The 22,387-nt window shown below is 41.5% G+C and overlaps 1 protein-coding gene across 9 annotated transcripts in view; it reads left to right on the top strand.

Moving 5' to 3' along the window:
* DPF3 (double PHD fingers 3) overlaps positions 1-22,387 on the top strand; it is a 193,899-nt gene that overhangs the window by 35,507 nt on the left and 136,005 nt on the right. The gene's annotated exons all lie outside the window — the stretch shown is intronic.

Here is a 22,387-nt window from a genome sequence, read left to right as displayed (position 1 = left end):
CAATTAACCATGTCCATCTCCTGCTCTAGCAGCCACATGTGCCTTTTCTGCCGTAGCAGGGTTTTGAAGCAGTAACTCCCTGCAGCCTTTGCTGCTGCAGTTTTCCTTGAGCAGCTTCCCTCAAGCATGGTTATCAATCAGGACCTGTCAGTTTTTTTCCCTCCAATGCATCTGTTTTCAGAGCTGTAGGAGTTTGACCTATTGCTTTTGTCTTTATAAGTACTACTTTTTACAATAGGGCCCAAAGCTGCATGAAAATTTCAGTCTTAGTGTGAGGAGATTCTGCTAAACCTGGATATTTCTTTTGCTTTCTGTCATTTTGCCTCCCTTGGGTTTTAATTTTGCTTGTCCAAAAGGCCTCATTAAGCTGGCCGGTAGTTCTTGTGTGGTTGTTGCAGGCAGCACCCGCAGTGCAGAGTTCTCCTCTGAGTACCTGACTAACAGGATTTCATGAAAGAGTAGTGAGTTCTTAGAGGCTGGAGTGTTTGGGAGATGCTCAGCCCTGGGGTTTGATATAGACTAGCTTTGAAGGGAGTTCTCCACCCACCGCTGGAAGAATGGTTTGTATGCCAGCTCTAGTGGTCCCTTGGCAAAACACCTGAGGGGCCATGAGTGGCTTGAACATGATTTCCTTGCATGTTGTGCTATGACCAGAGGTCAGGTTGGGCTAGAGTGCCTATTAAAGCTGGAGTCTATGCTTTTTGTGTTGAGCATATGGGTAAGCCTGGTTCTGTTTCTATAGGTTCCTGTATCATAAGGGCTGCCATCCTAGTTGGCACTAATTGGGTCCTGTGTGGGCACTTTCAGACAACGAAGACAAAGCCCAAATTTGCCACAGTGACTCAGTTAATGGAAATGTAGGTTTAAAAGAGGGTTCATGGGTCTCATGTCCAGTCCTCTGGTACCATGTCAGATAATCTCTTTCATAAACTGAAAAGTCCTTGTCTTAAATCCCCACTTGGACTATTTGTTCCCATTACTCCTCTTGGGAGGGTTCCAGAACCCACTGCTCTGGTTGCTGGAAATAGCATTTTAATCCCTAGCCTAGCCCTACTTGTGACCAGTTTATTCCCATTTGTTCTGGTGCCAGCATGGAGTTGTTAGTTTAAACACTATTGCTCCTTCCATGTCTTCCTCTCCACTATGACTTGTACATTTGTGCAACACTATTATAAGCCCTGTCAGTCTTTGTTTTGATATACTAAACTGTCTGTGCTATCTTTTCCTTCCCTTTGGTCACTGAAGTATTTATTGTCTTTGTCGTCTCTACTCCAGCTTGAGTTACTTGCGTTCAGCTTTCTTGAGTGTGAGTAGACAGAGCTGTACTTTGTTCCAGGTGATGTTTTGCCCTCTACAATAACTTTATTTTTTTACCTCTTCTGGGAAAGCCTTGCTTTTGCATTTGTTTGTGGTTATATAGTGCTGCTGGTTCATAGTTATCCTGTGGTAGATTGATACTGTTATGTTTCTTCTTCTGTCCTTTCAGTTGTTGTTGAGAGGAAGATCTGCGAGTTATTAAGTGAAATTTATACCGAATTCACTCCATCTAATTCTTGTGTGATGCTTTTAATTTCCTTGGTGTCCCTTCAGCTTGTGTAAGTGGCTAACTTTTCTCAACACACACACTTTTTGTGCCAAGGTCATTAATGGAAATACTGATTTCAGCTCCCAGACCAATCCTTTCCAAAACTCCAGAAGTAACCTCTCATCAGCCAATTACTGTGTCCAACCCTCTTTCAGTAGTTTTTCATTCATCTCACCGTTCTCTTAATAATCTTCATCTTCTCAATTTCCAGTAATTTCTCATATACTGCTGTATGAAACATTCTCTAGAAGTCCACAGAGCTAAGAAGTATCTTATGGAAGCAAGATGTCAGGTTACTCTGTCACAAGGTATCAGTCTTGCATCTTTGATGTTTCCTTGTTCAAGACTGTTCTTGATCGTTTTGCACTTGGAAAACTGCATATGAGTAAACTCTAGCTCAGTTAGCCTTACTGAAATAATTCACAAGGTTTGTGTTCTGTGAGTTAACAACGAGTATCTTGTTTTGCTTGTTATACTCTGGTAATATAGTAGCAACCATGATTCGCAGTATCTGTTTAAAGAACTTGCTAGTAGATGTGTGGTTTCATGTCTCAGTTCCTGGGCAGAGATTATCCAGAATTTATGCCATGACTGCACAGATGTCACTGTGGCTTCCACCTTGGTCATTCCGGTGAAGCAAAGCATTCCTTTAGTTCTTGGCTTGTACCTATATTGCATTTAATCTATGTACCATTCTAACTGCAAAACAGCTGAACTTTCTTTGATCACTTTTTTTTTGAGGCCTGAAGAGTATTGCTGTTTTTTAATAGCTTTTGCAAGTTCTAACTCTTGACTTTGGCAATTCTCCCTATATTTCCTGACCTTTAAGATCCATTTAAAATTTTTTGTTACTACTGTTTTCTGCTCCTGAAGGGTGTCTGTTTAATTCTGATGTCCTTTTCCAAGGCAGTTACTCAGCCAATAACTTTTTCAGTCTTTCCAAATGAGTTTCAAGCAATTCTTGTATTTTTCTCTAAAAGAAATTCCCAAAGTTCTGCTGTATTCCTTTCCTCCCATGTATAAGGAACAGGTTTGACATACTTTGTGATGGTGATGATTATTGTACAATTTTGTACCTATTTTTGGACTGCAGAAGACTTAGGCCATGTTGATCTAGGGAAAGCAGGGGTGATTCTGGTTAATATTAAGTTGTTTAATTAATTATATCATGCCTAAGTGTGGCTTTTAAGATTTCATCAGTGTGAAACAATGTTGTATCTTTCACTAGAGTTGCAACCATTGAGTTGAGATCCAAATGAGCTGGGTAAAGTTGACTTTTCTTTTTTTAAATTACCTTATTCCATTTTTCTCTGATGTTATTGGTCTTATTCAGAGAAAACTGTGTGTAGTGTGCATGCACACAAACATACCTATCTTAGGCATAATATAGGAAAGAAAAACTGTATTTACAGATGGTGTTTAGGAAAACATGGTGTTGTTCGTTTGTCAATGTCCTTGCATTTTAAACATTTCCATATGGTCCTTACTGATTTATAGCAGTACATGATTCAAGTCTTTTCTACTGGTCAGTTTCACAAACTCATATAAATAGGAAAAAATGAGACATAGAATCTTTTTTTTTTTTTTTCACTATAGGACTCTGGGAACTTTTAAAATATTATAGCAGTCTTTGGATCAATGCATATCCCAGCAAGACCTTGCATAAGTGACCTAAAATCGTGTGATCAAACCTCTTCTCCCCTCCCCATCCCTAGAGAGATATTTGTAATTAGATAAAATGAGGACAGAATATGCATAAGTATCTGTTATGCTGGGATTCCTGCCCAGAAAGGAAACTAATGGCCTGAGCTGGCCATAATCTTTTGCACCCTGTGTATTATTGACAAGGCTATGGCTTGAGATGTTGGGAGTTCAGGGGCAGATTTTTGCTGCTGTCTTATGGTAACCTTTCTAAATTGACTGCTTTCCAAAACAAGTGGAATTACACAGCCTGTATTTTACTCATCATTCATTGTCAGGGACATTTTGCTTGTAAGAGAGGGCCTGATTCTTTAGTCTTCTGCCTAATGCAGTGGAAGTGAGTTTAAATTACTGCTTCTGTGGTTTGGAAGTGTTACACATTCACTTTGCCTGGATGTAAATGACCACATGAAGCGCAAGACAGTGGAGAACTAGAAGTAGAGTTGCTGGTAATTTTTTTCCGTTTCATCTAGCAATTGCTGCTAGTCACTGGTTCTTCAGAGTGGAGTTCTGTGAACAAATTCATCTCCCTCTAGTTAAATTAAGTAGCCCTTTGAAGCCTGTGTGACAAGTTGTCTAAAACTGTGATACTACACAATATAAGAGGATGGCAGATGGATGGCACTTCAGGAATCTGCAGGCTGCTTTATGTAATGTTGCTGTTTTCCTCTTTCTCCCGATGCATATGGCAGGTGTCACCTTGCCCCTCACAAAATTCCAGTTTTGCAGTCCTTTCCTAGATTTGGGGGTTTTGTCTCATGACTTGGCAACAATAAAACACAAATCATGGGAACTTACAATTTTGTCAGTCATCCTCAGATATCCCAGTTGTTGGTAAATCCACTGATGGAAAGCTTTTCGTGGAGCAGGCAGGCAGTTTGCATGCTAGTTTTCCTCTCTTACTTTGCTTCAGTGTCCTTGGGGTAAATGTCAGTGAAAGTAAGAAGTGTTTTGATAAAAAGAGGGGCAAGGTCACATGAAAAGCATGCCCTCTTGCACATTCCCTAGGAAGGTATCTACCCAGCATTTCCATTGCTCTGCCCAGCATAGCTAAATCAGGAAAAGAGCCAAAGCCATACTGAAATATGATTCTACTTTGAAATTATGTCCAGTTTGGCATCTTTTTGAGCTGAAAAAGTTTGTCTTGCTCTTCTTCTCCACTCACAGTAATTTTGCAGAGTGGGAGATTTGGGGTGAATCTGTTTTCTGTGCTTACAAGGCAGCAGGAGCTTCTATGTCTGGGCTGGAATGTGTTGTTTCAACACACTGAATGTGAAAAAAACCCCTTCAGCTTCATACAGACTGTGGTTTTTGTTTGTACTCAGTCAGTGTGATTTCACTGAAGTCCAAAAGTTATGCCAGTGTGAGACACAAACCAAGTCTATGTTATTTCAAGACAACTGTGCTACCAGAGAAAATTCCTTTTATTCCACCCACCCTCCTCCTCCCCTTAATTTTTCAGGCTCTCTGTCCTTCTCAGATATTCAGTAGCGCCTGGTGCTTATAATTTGGCAGCAAACATTGATGTCAATAGCCACCTATGCGATCCTTAGCAGAAGCCTATAGCTTAACAGGACAGACAGCAGATAACTTGTTAGTAACAGGGGTGGGTCAGAACAAAATCCTGGATCTCAGCACTTCTTGTGAGCTTTGAAGATTGAACCTGGATCTGAAGTTAAATGTCTTTAATGGACAGGATCCAAACACCCACATGCTTTGGCAGAGCTCAGATCCAAATTTGGTCTACCTAAAGAATCAAGGTTCTGTTTTCATGTGGATTCTTTTACTAGTGAAAAGCAAGAGAACGGGTAAGACAGAAAATATGACACATTGGCAAAATTGTTTTTCAATAATATGTTTTTCAAAGTTTTTTCCATGAGGCGTCAGCAGCTCTTAAAAAATCACAGGGAGAGCATACAGTTGTCAATGAGCCAGAACGGTTAAATGTTTTTAAATATTTGAGTTGGGTTATTCCTTCACCTTTCTTTCTCACAAACATGCCTAGTAAAACTCCAGTAATGAAAACACTTGCTTGGGGAAGGGGATAAAATCCTTTTCAGCAAATAGTGATGGTGACATTTTAATTGCATCATAACAACACTGTTAGCAATGGTTTAGGTTTGGCATTGAACTTATACACAACATTTGTTCTTTTATACAGTATTGGTATTACATAGTAAAAATAGCACAATTGCAAAACTCATTTGTTACTCTTCTGCCAACTTTGTTCAGCTGACAGTTGCTGTTTGAACTTTTAAAGCAATGTTTCATCCATATGCTAATACCAACTGTACAATTAATTCTCTCTGTCAAATGATTCTCTTGTGCCTTACAACCCTGCATGGTAGTTACTTTCCAGTTTGAACTACCTGCAAAACCGCTTCTGTCAGATGAGCTGTGCTCATCCTGAGTGGTTCCCTACACTGAGATGATAAAGAGCAGCCGCTGCCTTTAAATTTCCCAGTACATTCCTGTGCAGAAGTTGTTGCAGGCACTGTGCTTCACTAAGCCATTTCAGGATGGTACTATTCAGAAATGTTCATCTTTCTAGTGTGAGATTTGGAGCTACTCTGTGATGTTTTGGATGCCATATATCCTCAGATTATTTTCTGTCTGTGAAGGATTTAGAAAAAAAAAAAAATTAAGAGGACAAAAACAAGACCAAGAGCATCCATAAATGAGCACTACAAGTAATGGTACCTAGTGCCAGGGGGACAGCTGGCACTGGAAGTCTCCACTGGATCACACTTAAACTAGTTTTGGATTAAGGGAGTAAAAAAACCAACCCAGTAAATAGGGAGGGGGAAGAACTCCCCCCAGGTGAAATGGTGCTCCCTTGGGTAGTTTCTAGCTGGGAACAGGCTGACATGCAGCTAGACCTGCTGCTGCATCTTCATGGGAGGTTAGAATTCAGATAGAGAAGGCACAAGTAAATTTTAATTTAAAATATTTTGAATTCTTCCTTGTTTCTACTGTTATATTTAATCTGCACTTTATTTTAGGAAGGTTTTTGTTGTTTTCTTTGTTTACTTCTTAACAGTTTCTCATGTGTGGAACTTAAAATGGGAAAGAATCATTGTGCAAGAGTTTGTGTGCAGATTAGAACCTGACCCCAGAAAGGGAAATCAATGGGTTTTCACACTAGGAAGGGGATACACTTAGATCAGTGAGGAGCTAAAAGTGCTGTTGGTCCCTAGGAAGTATCTCTTACCTAAGAGTTAAATGGTTTTGTTTCCTGACAGACTTGCTCAGAGTTTCACTCAATGTTTCCTTTTACATGTGTATAAACATAAAATGTGGTAGTGAACTTAATTGTACTGACTGATATCGGACCCAATCCTTATTTGTTCCAAGGTATCACTAGGGAGTCCTGAGGTTGGTACACCTTTGCTTAGTTGGAGATCGTTTGAACGATGATGAAAGTTACACTATAATAAAACTGTAGCCACACAGTGGGGGACAGTGCTTGTGTGAAGCATTTTTTCTCTGCTTTAAGTTGGTCACACACCTCTCTAGCAATAATTCTTACAAAATCACTCATCAACATGCTTACGTAGGACATCACCTACTCTAGTGGCACCAGTGCTCCCTGGGACTGCAGATGATTGTGCTCTAAGGGAATCTGGGGCCTCCTGGCAGTGCAGGCAAAGCTGCATTTTGTCTCTCCAAGGATAAGGGGTCAAGGCCAGTGCTATTCCAGTTATGGGGAAGGAAGAAGTAGGAAGAGCAGGAATGGAGAACGAGGGGAGGATGACTTCTGCTTCTCTTTTTCCAGCCAGGAGGGTGGGGAAAATGGGAATGGCACATGCAGCTGGGAGCTTTCCTCCAGTGGCAGCCACTCCCACTTGGCAGCCACCAGGACGCTCAGCCTGGTTTGCAAATGGCTTTGATAATGTTCTTCTCTTGAAGCTTTTAAAGAACTTAAGCTGCCCTGAGAAGTGCTCCTGAGGCATATTTGGTTAAAACCCTCGAAATATGGGCTAGCAGCAACTGGTCAGGTCACCCATGGAGGCTCTGTGGGATCAGTAACTGGGCCTGTACTCCCTGATATTTGCAAATGATCTGGGAAAGAATGTGAAGAGGAGGTGGCAAACTAAGCTGATAATACTAAGGGAGCTCCATGTGGGAAGAACACAAGGTTGCTGCAAACTGTTGAAGAAGAACCCCAGGAAACTGAATTACTTAGGTCATTAAAATGACTGGTTATGTTCAGTTTAGATAAATGTAAATTAAGGGAAAAATATCCCAAATTAATGTATACAGGAATGGGGACATAATTGGTTACTGACACTGAAGAGAAAAGTTTTGGAGTTATAATAGATCTACCAAAATACGATATTTGTGCTCAGTAATAGGTAAAGATAATAATAAGGTAATACTTAAGAGAAAGGGAGAGAGGAAGGAAGAGATGCAGGCTGAATGTTAGGAGTTAGTATCAAAGGAAAGAAAACAAACATCATTACTATGAGACTATATTTGACACGTTACTGATCTTAAAGTTCTTTTCCAACATAAATGATTTTATATTTCTGTGATTCTATGTAAGTCCAAGGTTTGAAGCATGCTGGAATACTGTGAGCAGTTTGGTCTGCCTGTGTTGAAAAGGATACAATAAGCTGAAAGATGTACTGAGAAAGAAACAAGGAAGATCAAAAGGAACGACTTCTGTATGAAGAATTACTAAATTGGTTTGGGTTTTCCAGTCTGTAAAAAGATTTCCGAGTCTCTCTCTATGAGAGAGGTTCCCGAGATCAGGAGCATCGTGGAAGGGGCAAATAGGGGATGGGTGGGTGTTCATTCTCCCTCTTGAAGTCAAAAGTTAGGACATCAAATGAGATTATCAAGAGTCTGGTTCAAAAGGAAAAAAAGGAGATACATTTTTGCTAAATGTTAAATAAACCTCTGAAACTCATTACAAGGGGATGTATGGGATATTAAAGTTTACCTGGGCTCAAGAAACATCAGCTTTACAGAAGGTAGATCCTTCAATGGCTATTGAATTCCTTGATACAGTTCGTCAGAGGCTGAGAGGATATACAAGTAATGTTTCCTGCAGAATATCACTATATCCATATTTTGTGTGCCTCCTTAGGGATTCCTTACTGGCCTAAGTTTAAGACTGCGTTAGATGAACCTTTGGTCTGACCTGATACGGCCATTTTTGTTTCAAGGTCTCTGGCAGTCTCATAGTACTTAGCAGTGTTGCAAGAAGGGCCTTGAGAAGTTTCAAAATAAGAGACCCACAAATGCAAGATGGAATTATGATTACTGGCTGAATAACCAGGGCTTTATTTTGTTCTTGCAATGTTTGCTCCTGCATGTCAACCCTAGGGGGAAGTCGGTGTGCCAGTTCACCCAGGTCTTGCAACAACCTGAGACAACCTGTTTAATAAACATACACTTTGGCTTCTGTACAGAGGAAATGGCATGATCCAGACTGGTAATGCAGAGACTTGCATTTTGTTTCTGCCTGCACCACTGACTCTCTGTGTATTTTCAGACAAGTCCTGTGCTTTAGTGTTTCCCTATGCAAAGAATACATAAAATCCTTTATGTCTCTTCTTAAAGAGAAGTTTGAGATATATGGTTGCGAATTGCTAAATAAGTGTGAAAACTTGTGAGTGAATGCAAAGTGTTTGATGCTGATTTTTTTAATGGCTATTACATTTAAGAAATTTACTGTCTCTAATGTCTGTTCATAGTCCTCTCACTCAGACTGAATATGAATTAAAACCTGTACTCAGATTTATTCTAGAGGAAGAAAATCTTAATTAGTTGTTCTATATTTATTAGTCACTCACTTGTTTGCTGTGTGTGTGTCAAAGCTGTCAGGGTGAACCCCTGGGAAATCTGCAGTGGTCTGATCTGACTAGAGGAAGCACTATTTTTATTGTTTTTTCTGTCCTATTGCAGTTTCATTTTGCCTTTTTTTTTGCTCTCACTAGGTCACTGTTTGTGGAATGAATTTTCCAGTCATGTCTCAGATTCATAATCATGGGTGACCTTTGCTCTTCCATGTGGCTCTCTTTCTGCTCCTGTGGCCATTTGCAGACATGTCTTATAAGTTAATATTTATAATGAAAGGCAACTGATGGCACTTGCACATAAGGTGGTTGTTCTCTCTTCATGCTGTGCAGTAGCATGCCTGAATTCTGATGGGAAGACAGAGATTCTCTTGTTCAAAATTAGAGGTATTCAGTGGAATGATTAACAATTGCATATTAGGCACTAGATCAGGTATCTGTAGATGGTTCCAAGACACTGTACACATTGGGTAAAAGACATAACAAAATCCATCTTTCTCAGTGTGCTAACTAGGTATTCACACAGCTTTCTACAGTTGGGAGGAAGCTCTGATGTGCTCCTTTTATGTATCAGCATTTGAGCTCGTAGATACCATGGTTTTGAGAAATCTTTAAAGATGAAACACAAACTTTGGCAGCATGACCAAGAAGACCTACCTGATCGCCTTTACTACTGGGGTTCATGTGCTGGGATTGCGTCAGTTCTCTGCCTCAAAGCTGCTGCAGGTCAGGAAGTATGGGAGAGGACCCAGGTGCTTGTGCAAACCTCCTCTACATTTGACTAATAAACTTCTAAACACTTTTCAAATGAAATAGCTGGGACTTCCAGGTTCCTATGGAGAACCTTACCACAGCAGAAGAAATCAGCAGCTCCTATTAATGTATCTGCTTGGTGCTTCCACGTGGAATACTCCTACGGATACGGGGGCAGTCACAATGCAAATGCAAGTCTACATTGCAAGTGTGAAGGCAAAAGATGTGCAATTGCTTCTTGATATTATTGCATGTTTCCAGTGCTTGCTGGTGGGTTCACAGGGCCGCTGCAGCTGGCAGCTAGGAAGACGTGTGGATTGTGAGGAGAGACTGGAAGTAAAATAATTAGTACTGGTATGATTATATTTTATTTTGTGCCAATTATTTAACTGTTCTTATGGGAACCCACGAGTTTTACTTTTTTTTCACACCCCCCTCCCCCCCCCCGATTCTATTCCCCACTGCAGGGTTTGTGTGGAGTGAGTGAGTGGCTGTGTGGTTCTTAGTTGCCAGCTGGGATTAAACCATGACACCCTGGAATTTGTTTCCACTTACACTCTAAGCTGCTTGTGTGCCAGTTACAGCTACTTTTTGATGTGGAAAAAAATGGTTATTTGAATGACGTCTTCCTCTCAATTTTATGTAGTTTCCTCTTGCCCGCATGTAAATTCTGCATGAAGGCCACCATGCCCTCTTGTTCTTTGCATAAGTGTAGAGAGGCACCTAAACATGGCCTAGCAAACAGATATCCTATGCAATGCAAACAGTAGCTCTGTGCAAAGGGCATCCAGCCCCCCGGGCTTGCCAGGGAGTGTGCTCAGAGGGTGGTCTTGTCTCAGGCTTCCCTTGCTAATGTTACTTCTGATTGTCTGTGTATGTTGCACTATTTCACTCTCTGCCCAGTGACAAAAGGCATCCAGTTATGAAGCAGAATCACAGATTAAAAAAGCCAAAACAACCACAACCGAAGCCCAGCACACACCACACCCACCCCCCCCAAGAAAACAAACATTCTAGTTGAAGATTTGCCACTTTTGAGTGAAGTACTGAAGGGTGTATGAAACACTTGAAGTGCCCATGAAAATAAGCAGAATATGTTAAACTAAAATAGAAAAACAAATGCTAATTTAGTACTAATATTTCAGTTTATGTGAGTATTGTACCTTAGTTTCACTTTCCTTCATCTGTGTGCAATTCCAGTGCTAGTTAAAGATTTTCTGTACCTTTTGGGTCTCTGAAAACCATCATCAAGAAGTTTGAAAGCTGTTGATAATACCGTGAAAGGGTTAATTTTGAGTCCCTTCCTGCAGTTTAACCCTTCTTTTTAAGAGGCCTAGGAACAGTCTCCTTGCCAATTTTCTAAGCCCAATCCCAGTTTTTCCTCACCTGATGTTATTTTTGGTGGAAGAAAATAGAAATATGTCTAGGTTTTAAGGTATTATATTTCTTTAATCTCTGGAAAGGCCAAAATGAGATGGAGAAAGATAGGCAAACCCCTGACAAAGTGAAGTGATGAGTTACCACTACTGAAGCAGGGCAAGAGGTCAGGACTGAGGGAAGGATTGGAAAGAAAATGAGTGTGCATACATGTGTGTGCTACTTTGCTTTGAGAATAAGTCAAAAAAAGGACTGCAGATAAGGATCCTTTAAAACGTTTGCAGCTTTTTGATTTGAAGAAACTGGTATTCTCATGGGATAGGGGCATGTATGCAGGTTTTTTCCCTCACTAATCTCTTGCTTTCCCTGTAGTTGTAATAGGGACTCTTCTAAAACGTAAGTTCATGTGTCAGTGCTCTCCTCATATACTGAAGAAGAATAAGACAGTGGTGGTGGGAGCAAGTCATTTGGAGGTGTGAAAAGAAATCTAAAGGCTGATACCAGGAATGGTGACACAAGAAAACTTGAAGAAGATGGTTGCCTGGATTCTAAGGCAGAAGTGCTTTATTGAAGAAGGGCTGATTAGGGAAGGCCCTGATTGGGGAAGTGACTGGCGAAAGGATGCTGGAGAATGAATAGGAAGCATGGTAGAGACGTGGCAAGGTATGAAAAAAGGTTTTGTAGACCAGAAGGGAAATGAAGACCCGCAAAGACAGATTGTAATACAAATTAAAGACATTTCCTTTAATTAATTCCTTTAAAAATTACTATTAACTAAAAATCAGTATTGTAAGTAGCTCCCACTAGGCTGTGATTTCCTTGTACTAATTGAGCAGTTTCTGACCCAAAGAACTTCCAGCTGGCAGCTACCACTGGTCCTGGTCCCTGAGAACTACTGGGATGGCATACCTTAGCAAATGAAGAACACGAGAGCAATTAGCTATCCACAGTGTTCTCTGGAGAGGATAACTGTGATATCCTTGGGCATAAGGTTGAGATTTTGGAGGAGAAGGCTCATATCTGGAAAAACAAGAACAAGACTTCTTTTCCAGACCCAATGTGAAAAAGTGGAAAGAGACAGTTTGGGAAGGGGTGCAGTGGGAACAGTGGGAGGACTCCCATGGCAAAAGAGAGTAAAACACATCTTCAGCAGCAGGGGCCAAAGCTGGTGATAATTGTATTCTTGTTTCTGAGGGGAGGTGTGAGGCAGAGGCCTGCTGTGCATTCAGGTTTCTGTAGACTAAATGGGTACCATGGCTTGGGGCATCTGATTGCTTTTCCACCCACTAGTAATGGAAGGAAATCCCTCTTCCTCCTACCCCTTCCAGTGAAGAGTGGAGGCAGGAAAGGGCAAGAGAGTGTCAGGGATCCCTCTGCGCCAGGGTATTGCAGCATGGACACAAACTGCACAACTATCTCATGGAAGCTTTGTGGGTTACTGCTTTGGGAGGAAGCAGAAGCAAAGAGCCTGCTGCTCTGGCTCATAGACTTAACCCTTGGGTTGCTAAGCAGGATTTGTCATGCCAAGTCAGACCTGTTGTCTGCTTCATCCAGAGTCTTATTCTGGCAACATTTTTTGAAGCTGGATTTTAAATGTCTTCTAGGGGTCTTGAGTGAAAGCTTTATCATGAGAGTCCAATTGTTTAGGCTAAAGAGACAGTGTATGCAGGTGATATGCTCCAATAGATTCCGTTTCCAGTGCCATTCCCGTTCCCACTTCCTTCTCTCAGGAATTGGTAGGGACTGAGAAATGTAGTCCCATTTATTTTGCTCATTGGCTCACAGGTTCTGTGCCCACTGAGTCTGGCAAGGAGATCTCGAGGGGAAGCCTGAGAATAATTCCTTTGGGGTCTGCCTGCCTGTGAGCAGCTAAACTGACCTGACCAGCTCTTCTCCCTCCCTGCTTCTCTCAGACACACTTTCTCCTAAAGATCCTGTGGGCTTTCTGTGACCTGGATGCATTTAGTCCTAAATGTCCAACAACAGCTCTCAATGTACTTCATCATCAAACACAACAAAGGCAGTCTCCCACCCTTGCCATCCGTTTCTGCTAGAGTAATTTGAGTTGTTCCCTATTTTGTGCTTTTTTTATTCTAAACTGACCAGGATAAATTAGAATCTGGTAAGTGAGCTTCAGTCTCCATTGTTTTCCTGATATGGTGGTTCATTCACTTTTCTGACATGGTGGTTTGTTCACCAACAGAGCATGTAAAATACTTCATTTTGAAACCTGTCACATTCTGACCAGGTGTTAACAACAGCACAAGGTGTGCCAAGGGGGGGTTAGATGTGACTCAGGCTCTGTTGATACATAAAATATTGGCTTAAGAATGAACTTTCATGTTGCCCTAAATGACTGGTTCACCCTTGCACTCTTGTTTTTGCAGTAATGATTAGCACACACAAGGAAAACATATTCTTGTCTTTCACATCATACATGAAAGACAAAGGGATGGAAAAGCCTTGCCCATGAGTCACAAGTGCATAAAAGTGGAATGTAGGCATCGTGCTGTTCATCTTCAAGGGGGATGAATAAAGCTGTTTTGTGTTAGGAAAAGTTTTCTAGGAGGTTGGTATTTGCAGTGGTCCCAAGGACATTGTCTTACAGTTATGGTTTGAAATGATGCTCATCTATTATGTGCAAAAAAAAAAAAAAATTGTTCAAGCTGCTACACACAATGTTCAAGTTTGCCACACAAATTTCTTGTGGAAGTTTGGTGGATGACTTTACTGCCCTGCTTAGTTCTGTCCCCTGTCCAGGACAGGGCTTCAAAACTGGCAGTGGACATTGTGCTGATGACCACAGCAGCCCTGAGCAGGAGACCACTGTATCCTGTGCAATGTGCCTCAGAGACTCCTTCCTCTGCTGCCACTATCCTAACACACCTCCTTAAGAAAGGAGCCACAATCTGCCCTATATTTGCTTCTCTTCATTACAGACTTGGTGGTAAGGAACCACACCTTCTTACAGTCACTGTTTAAATACTACTGTGAGTTTCACTGCATCGACTGGAACTATGGGTGGGAGAGTAGTTTCAACAAAGCAACTCTATTTTCAAGAACTGTGCTGATGAATTTTGTGCAGCCAGTGAAAAGACTTACCAGGCTTTATGCTGAATCCAGTCCACGCTGTACAGGATTTTGCATGTTTAATCACTGCTGTGTGACTCTGTGTGTAGTGCAGAAATAGTCAAAAAGGTGTGTTATTATGATGCCTCTCATTGTCCACTCTTCATGCCTTGAATTAAGGTGCTCAGAGTAGCAGTTCACATCTTCAAAGCACAACACCAGTTATAATGTGAAAATTTCTGTGATGACGCCATATAATGGTATTCCCATTTTTAAAACTAGGGAAATGAAAGAGAGAGAGACGGAAGAGTGAACTGAATTCAGACACCTGGGACTTGAGAAAGATTTACATAGCATTTAGGAGCTGCTGGCCCCTATACTTGTGTTAAGCATGACAAAACATGCCTCTCTCTGGATATTATTTATGTAATCTTATATGCATATGCATATTACAATTCCTCATGACTGTCAGTCATCTCGGAGACAGCTTCATAAGAGCCATACTGAGGTGTTCCCGATACAGGTTCACCTGACTGCATACTTTCATCAGACCCTCTCTGAAACCCTTGTCACAGGTGTCTATAGAGATACTTTAAGTGAGTTCTGGAAGCAGTAGGTTTTGCGTGGGACAGGATGCTGTATTTGTCATTTTTGATCATGTATTCTGAAGTGGCAAGATGAATTTGACAAAGTTATCCTTGGAAAAACTGCACTGTACAGAGAAAAAGTCATAATCTAAGGAAAACATAATGCCAGAAATAAAGGGTACAGCAATAGAGTAGTAACAGTTGAGTTGGTTACACTGGAGGTAGCAATGCAGTGATAATGGTTTCTGCCTGCAGCTCCTAATTTGAAAAGAACTTTATGAAATCTGTACCATGCTTCCCTTCACCCTTCTCTGCCCCAGCTGGTGTTACTTTTTGAACCTGTCACCTAGCTGTTCCCATTTTCTGTGAAAGCAAGGCTTTTAAACAGGAACAGAACCTCTGACCCTCTCACCTGACACCTGCTAAAGTTATACAGCATGAGACTCTCCACTTATCACTGAACACCTGAAGCTGTAAGAGGACACCTCTCCTTTGCTAGGTTGAGGTTCCAAAAAGCTTAGAAACCTGTCTCTCTTTTCCCTCAAGCCCAGAGAATACTATTAGGACAGGAAAACTGAGGCTGAGATATATATATATAAAAAAGAAGACCCTCCTTCCTCTTCTCTGTCTAGTCAAGTTGGACAATTCAGATTCTGTGTTTCCTGAAAATGTTAATGAACACTGCGAACTGCCTGGAGAAACTAGAATGAGAAGCATGCCTAGCAGTTGGATTTCAGGCATCATGAGTCAGAACAACCAACTTGTGTTTCTTGCATCTTTGGTGTCCTTGGACAAGTTATTTGACTGCTCATGGATTCAGTTTCGTTTCCTATATAAGGAAAACAATAAATCTCATATGCACTAAAGGAGTGTTTAAGGGTTAGTTGATGCATACTTGTAAAAAGCCTTAGAAGGACCTATTGAGAGACAACCTGTAATTATCATGTGCATCATGATTACCTGAGATTGCTCCTCATGGTTAGCTGAGATTGCTTCTACATGTGTATGTGTACGTGTATGCACACAGCTGGTTCGGGTACACAGTCTGCTGAGGGCACCTGCCCAACAGCAGATTCAAAAAGGAGTTCTGAGATTTGGAGGTGGAGGAGAAGTCTTCTGCTAATGTTAAATTACTTGCTTCAGTGGGAGTTGACATTTACTGAAGTATTAACTTTTGGAAAAGGAGGGGGTGATGAAGGAGGAAAAGAAGTCCTCCTCCTTGTGTTTTGGTGGTTGCAGGTTTTTTCCTTTATCTACAGCATGCTTACAGGCAAGATCTTACAAGACTCCCTCACCTTGCCTTAGAAAGATCAAGGGCTCCTTCATTCAAAGGAATGAAAAGATATTTTATGCTCCACAAGCCTTTTAAGCCTGTGGCTTCTCTCCAAGGGAGGTAGCTCTAATGGTGTTTCTAGTGATGTGGCTGCTTGTCCATAGGAAACTAAATTGAAGCACTTCACAGCTCCAGTTTACAAATGCTATGCTATGCATACCATACATGCAAGAGTAGGTCACTGTCATGAAAAGCTGTGTGGAAAAGGCAAAGACGAATTTTGGTAACCCAAGTTCTACAACAGATGTTTAATAGAAAAGTGTGGACTTAGTTTCAGTTGAGTGGTATTACTGATCTTGGAGAAGAAGTACAAAGAAATGAAAGGTGTGGTTGAAGGTGGAGTCTTTTAGTAGGGCAGCTTTCCCCTTCTATGGATTTCATATGTATTTTTAACTTTCTTGCTTCCAATACCTCGAAAAGAAATGGAAGAGCTCAAAGAAACACTGCTTTATTCTTTAACTGAAAATTTTAGATGTTCACATGTCTATAAGCAGAGAATTTCTAAGACACATATAAATGCAGGACTGGACCTTCTTACTGAAGAGTTACCTGAATTCTCTTTAGGGTTTGACCAATAACAGAATGCTGTGTCCTCAACTTGTGCGGTAGATAAAGGGACCAGGGACTTTGTGGGGTAATTATCTGGAAATTAGAGAAGACTGGTGGGGAGTGTTTTCACTGAGTGTTTTGGAGTGGAGTATGCCAATTCATCAAAACCCATCCAGTTTGCAGAACACAGTTGATTTTTGAATTAATTTCCTAAATCAAATGGTTGAAGTTGTTTTTCAGAAAAGTTTTAGAGCATGTAGGAACATTCAATTTTGATATTTTCTGATTTATTTCTAAGTGGAAATTACTTAATAATTCACAAGGCCCCAGAGGTTAAAATCAAAGCAAAGCACTGTAATTGACTTAAAGACGTTTTTTTCATGTATTGTCAGTTTATGCCCTTTTCTAAGACTTTTAGATTCTTGTGCTGTTGTGGGAGAGGGCAACAAATTTCCAGATCACCAGAGGTGGGAAAATAATTTTGCAAACAGATTTAGTAAATGAGAGATGTTAAACCAAGGAGTTCTAATCATAGTTCTCTGACTGTCTGTGCCATGTTGAACAAATCAGAAGTTTGTATTATAACCAGGACCCCTGCTGCTTACAGAATCACAGAATCACTTTGGTTGGAAAAGACCTCTAAGGTCATTGAGTTCAATGTTTGGCCAACCACACCAACCACCACCTTGTCTAACTAGACCATAGCACTAAGGGCCATGTCCAGTCATTTCTTGATCACCACCTGGCTACAGTCTTCTTTCAGAGAGTTGTAGAGAGTGATAAGGCCACACCTGAGCCTCCTTTTCTCTGGGCTGAACAACCCCAGCTCCCTCAGCTGCTCCTCATTGGACTTACGTTCTGGACCCCTCACCAGCTCCATTGGACATGCTCCAGCACCTCAATGTCCTTCTTGCAGTGAAGGGCTCAAAGCTGAACACTGGATTCAAGGTGCAGCCCCACCAGTGCTGAGTACAGGGGGACAACCACTGCCCTGGTCCTGCTGGCCACACTGTTTCTGATCCAAGCCAGAATGACACTGGCCTTCATGGCCACCTGGGTACACTGCTAGGGCATGTTCAGGTCCATTGAGTTGGGTTGCAGTACTGCTCATCTGAAAATTGTGACACAGACTGATCCTTCTCTTCAGGAAGGTTAAAAACCATTTTTTTAAAATGGTGCCTTTTTGAATGCTTGTCTTTACATATTGGGTTTTGAGCCTTTATGTTAAAAGTCCAAGGTATTGCCTGCAAACCCAAGAGTTAGAAACACTTTTATACCTATGAAAGCTACAGCCATTTAATCATAAGACTCTGAAGTAGGACTTTGAGGAAGAACACTACACTGCACAAAACATGAAATCAATCCGTGGGAACTGGTAAGACCTGCTTTATACTTATTTGATACTGAAAGTGAGTTGAGAACTGTTGATAGCTTCTGAGAATCAAGGTAGGCTCTTGACTATTCCTGTTTATGGACTGACTGACTACACAGTAGGCATGTGAAAATAAATTCTTCCTAATAAAGTTGCCTGGCATTGCGAAGAGAACATGATTCATGCAGATTTTATTGACTGGCTCATTTTTGTGTGTGATGACCACCTATGTCAAACTGAAACGAAGTGAAGCTCTTTCATGCTTGCCAGAATATATTTAACCTTCCATAACTTATTCACCTGGTTTGGAAGCTAGCTTGTTTGTTTTTTTAGTAAAGATGCCTGCTTTTGCCCCACTTTATGATCAATAAACAAAAATATGCAAAGAAGATGAGTAGTTGATACGAGGTCACACACTGAACTATCTGCTCAACCGCCTTTTGCACTGTAGACGACTCTGACTCATGGTCAGGCAAATGAGGACCAGCAGTAGTTATCTTCTTTTTCCTCTCTTTCCTCATTCCTCACATGCAAATCAGTCCCCTCCACAGTCAGAGATTTCTTGCTTAGATTCAATATTTTGTACAGAAGGCACCAGAATGGATGCATCAATTCATGGGATGTTTCCTGGCATTGTGCTGGGCCAACTTCCAAACCCAAATGAGCAAATGAGGTAAAACTGGATTGGAGACTGTATGAGGGACAGAGAATTGGTCATAGGGAGACCACAACTGGGCAGAGAGCAACTGTCTTCTGCTAAATCTCTCATGAATCAATAAATGATGGTACATCTTTATCACAGGCTCTGGGCTCATTGAAGCTTCTCAGTCATGGAAGTAAAGCCTTTAGATATGCTTGGTAGGACAGAGGGGGGACCTGGGGACACTGTGCAGACAGCCTTTTCCCTTTTTTATGGTTGTATCTAAAGACAAGTGATTAAAGTACTATTCCTGCTGACAAGGTTCTCTTGGAAACATACACTTCATTGTGTGCAACTTAGTTTTCAGAGTGGCTGTTAAAGATTAGGCTCACTGTGGAGGCTGTGATGGGGAACTGCTGTTGATGTAGAGTGAATAACACCCCTGTTCCTTTCGGAGGGGCAGTTTGGATCTCCTCCCTTGGTGCCTTTGCAGCATGCTGCTGGAATGGCACTTGCCTGGCTGCTGCTCTCCCAGACTGATCCTTGCTCCTTCAGGTAGGTCACCATTTCAGCTACTGTTTTCTGTTGGACAGATCAAACACTATCCAGTTTTATCTGCTGTGCTTTATCTCCTGTCATAAAAATCAATTCTCCCATCCCTGTGTGAGATAGACTATTCCCTTGTGAAATGCCTCGTGTCTTCCCCCCTCAAACTCTTATTTTAACTTGTTCATGGTTTGACCAGGTAGTTTGTTATACTGCTACATGTGGTTTATACAGCTGGGCCTCTGAAAGGGAAAGAACCCTCCCAAACCTGCAGCTTTCATACCTCTTTCTCCACCTCCTCTTCCTTCTCTCCTCCCCACCCCCTGCACCGGAAAAAAAAGTATTCAACTAATCAACGGTTGTATCTATTAAAATATTAGTCTGTGGGATACTACATGCAAGAGCAGATCCTACAGAAACCTCTTGCACCTGCAGGGGAAATGTTCCATATATGGCATCGAGGCTGGCAGAGTTTTGATTCGGAATAAAATTTAAATGATTCTGGTCGTTTTGCCACATCCTGTTTCTCTCATTTATACATGCACTATTTTGATAACCAGCAAATAGTTCTCAGTTTGCTGGAGCTAAAGATAGCCTTGCATTGTAGCACTAGTACCCTGCTCCGTTAGAAGTGCTCAGGCGCTCTCCCCTTGGGGCCAGCCTCAAAAACTGGGGTGAGACTAGGTTTCCTTTCTGGCATTTCTTTAAGTTTAGCATGATTTCATAAGTGCTTTTGAAGTGTTTCAGAGCAACACAAACAGGAGGAGCTGCAGAGTTTCAATTTCTGGTTACTGAAATGACCAGTGTCATCTCTCTCTTTGTTTCTTGTGATCCTTTGTTTTGTGTGAGATATGAAGTAGATGGAAAAAAACAGTTGGTATGCTTCAATTTCCTGGCTCTGCCTGGGGGCCTTCCCTTGTTAACTCTGTTTCTAGGATTAGGGCTTTTTTGGCATGTGAACCGTTACGTAGATCCCTTGGCTGAAACTTAGAGTTTACCTTGATCTGATAACATGTGTTAATTGTGCAAATGCCTTGTATAGAGCTTTGACTTGGACTAGTGTTTTCCTAATGAAGAAAACATAGCATCTCTCTGGTGAAGAGAGACTGAGAGAGTAGGACTTGTTCACTGTTGAGAAGAGAAGGCTCCAGGGAGACCTTATAGCACCTTCCAGTGCCTAAAGGGGACTTACAATAAGGCTGGAGAGGGACTTTTTACAAGGGCATGTTGTGACAGGTCAAGGAGCAAGGGCTTTAAACTGAAAGAGAGCAGAATTAGATTAGATAAATTAGGAAAAAAATCTTTACTGTGTAGGTGGTGAGGCACTGGAACAGGTTACCCAGAGGAGTTGCAGATTCCCCATCCCTGGAAGTGTTCAAGGCCAAGCTGGATGGAGCTATGAGCAACTTGGTCTAGTGGAAGGTGTCCCTGCCCACGCAGGGAGGTTGGATTGAGATGATCTTTCCAAACCATTCTATGATTCTATGAAATGAGGAAGAAGACTACAAATCCAGTTGAATAACTGTCAGGGATTAAAGTGGAAAATTGGCTTAACAGTGCTCTGCTGCTGGAAAATTCCAGTCTGGGCTCCAGGGCAGTTTGTATGCATGCTCAGATGCTTACCTGTGCTGTTGCATTTAGCCTTAGTGAATATAGGCCTCCTCTTGAAGCTGAGATCTAGTTAAAATTAATATTTTGTTACTCTCAAGTTTGAAGAATGACCAGGCTGGGATTTTATGCAGATCCATCACATATTTTGAAAACAAAGTTCTTTCTGACATTTGATACTTTCTAGGCCTTTCACATAATCTGTGTTAAGATGACTCAGGCTTTGGTCCATGCAGGCTTTTGTGCTTCCTGGGAGAAATGGAAAAGATGTATATTTTAACTAGATACTTACAGAAGATTTTCATAGGATGAAAGTGATAAGCAGCTCCAGCTCCAGGCTTATAACCTCTTCATGCTTCTTTTCCTTGGTCTATCAGGAGATGCTAGCCCTCCTAGTGCACTACAGCCATTTAAATAGCACACACAAATCCTTGGCAGTGCCGTGCCCGCTAGTGCAGAACGCTGCGGCTGCCATGCGGCAGCTGGGAGCCCAGCACTGGGCACAGTAGCCACTACCACCAGTCATTTGCTATCTGTAGATGAATCTGGAGTGAGGATGAAGTCAGTGAGACTGTTCAGGTGAGTAAGTCCAGTATTTTGGGGCGCCTTGCTCTCATCGGCAATCCTGGAACTACTCAGCTAAGAGAGACTAATAACATTTGGCTGGGTGTGTGGAGAGTTGTGTTCTTTCCATTAAACAAAACGTGACCTCTACGGGTTCTCCTTTTCTGGTGTAAACACGATGTCTACACCAACTGGGGAACCTCTGTACTAATGCTGCTGATTCCAAATAAAGTAATAGTGACAGGACCCTTCCCTGCAACTTACTCTGTTAAATTCATAATGCAGCAGTGCAAGAAAGTGAACTCATTGGACCAGATCCTTACAACTGTTGTAAATCCTGGTCACCTTATGGACTTTGCTGGAAGTGTTCCAGGGTACACAAGGAAACAAATGGGATCATTCTCCTTCTTTATTCCCTACCAGCACCACCACCATGTATATTTTATTTTACTTTTAGTATTTATATGTGACTGATGCTTCCTGCCCATGGCAGGGAAGTTGGAATTAAATGATCCTTGAGGTGCCTTCCAACCCAATCCATTCTGTGATTCTGCAAAATACTTGCTTGCCTATTTTTTCCTCAGTGGTGCTGCTGACGTTCTACGAGCAGTTCTGCAGGGTAGAGATGCAATTTGTTACCAAGTTTCAGCGCGTGTTGCCCATCCCTTCCCCTTTCTCCTCCTTCTCTGCTTTGTGGAGCAGATGGTGCTAATTCCCATGGTGGCTCTTGATACAGCTGAGGTCTCTTCCCTGATGCCTCTACTGTACCTTGGAAACTCCCTGTGGTATTTTTGGAGAGGAGAACACACAGTTGATTATTGTCTTTTGTTTATGACTTTTAAGATCCTATTAGGATTATATTTCTTTTTGCTGTGCTCTTTCACCTCCCCTTCCAACCT

The sequence above is a fragment of the Corvus cornix genome, chromosome 5 (assembly GCF_000738735.6).
Source record: "Corvus cornix cornix isolate S_Up_H32 chromosome 5, ASM73873v5, whole genome shotgun sequence".
Taxonomy (NCBI): Eukaryota; Metazoa; Chordata; class Aves; order Passeriformes; family Corvidae; genus Corvus; species Corvus cornix.
Note: the sequence above shows the minus strand (reverse complement) of the source record. Positions and strands in the feature narration are given on the sequence as shown.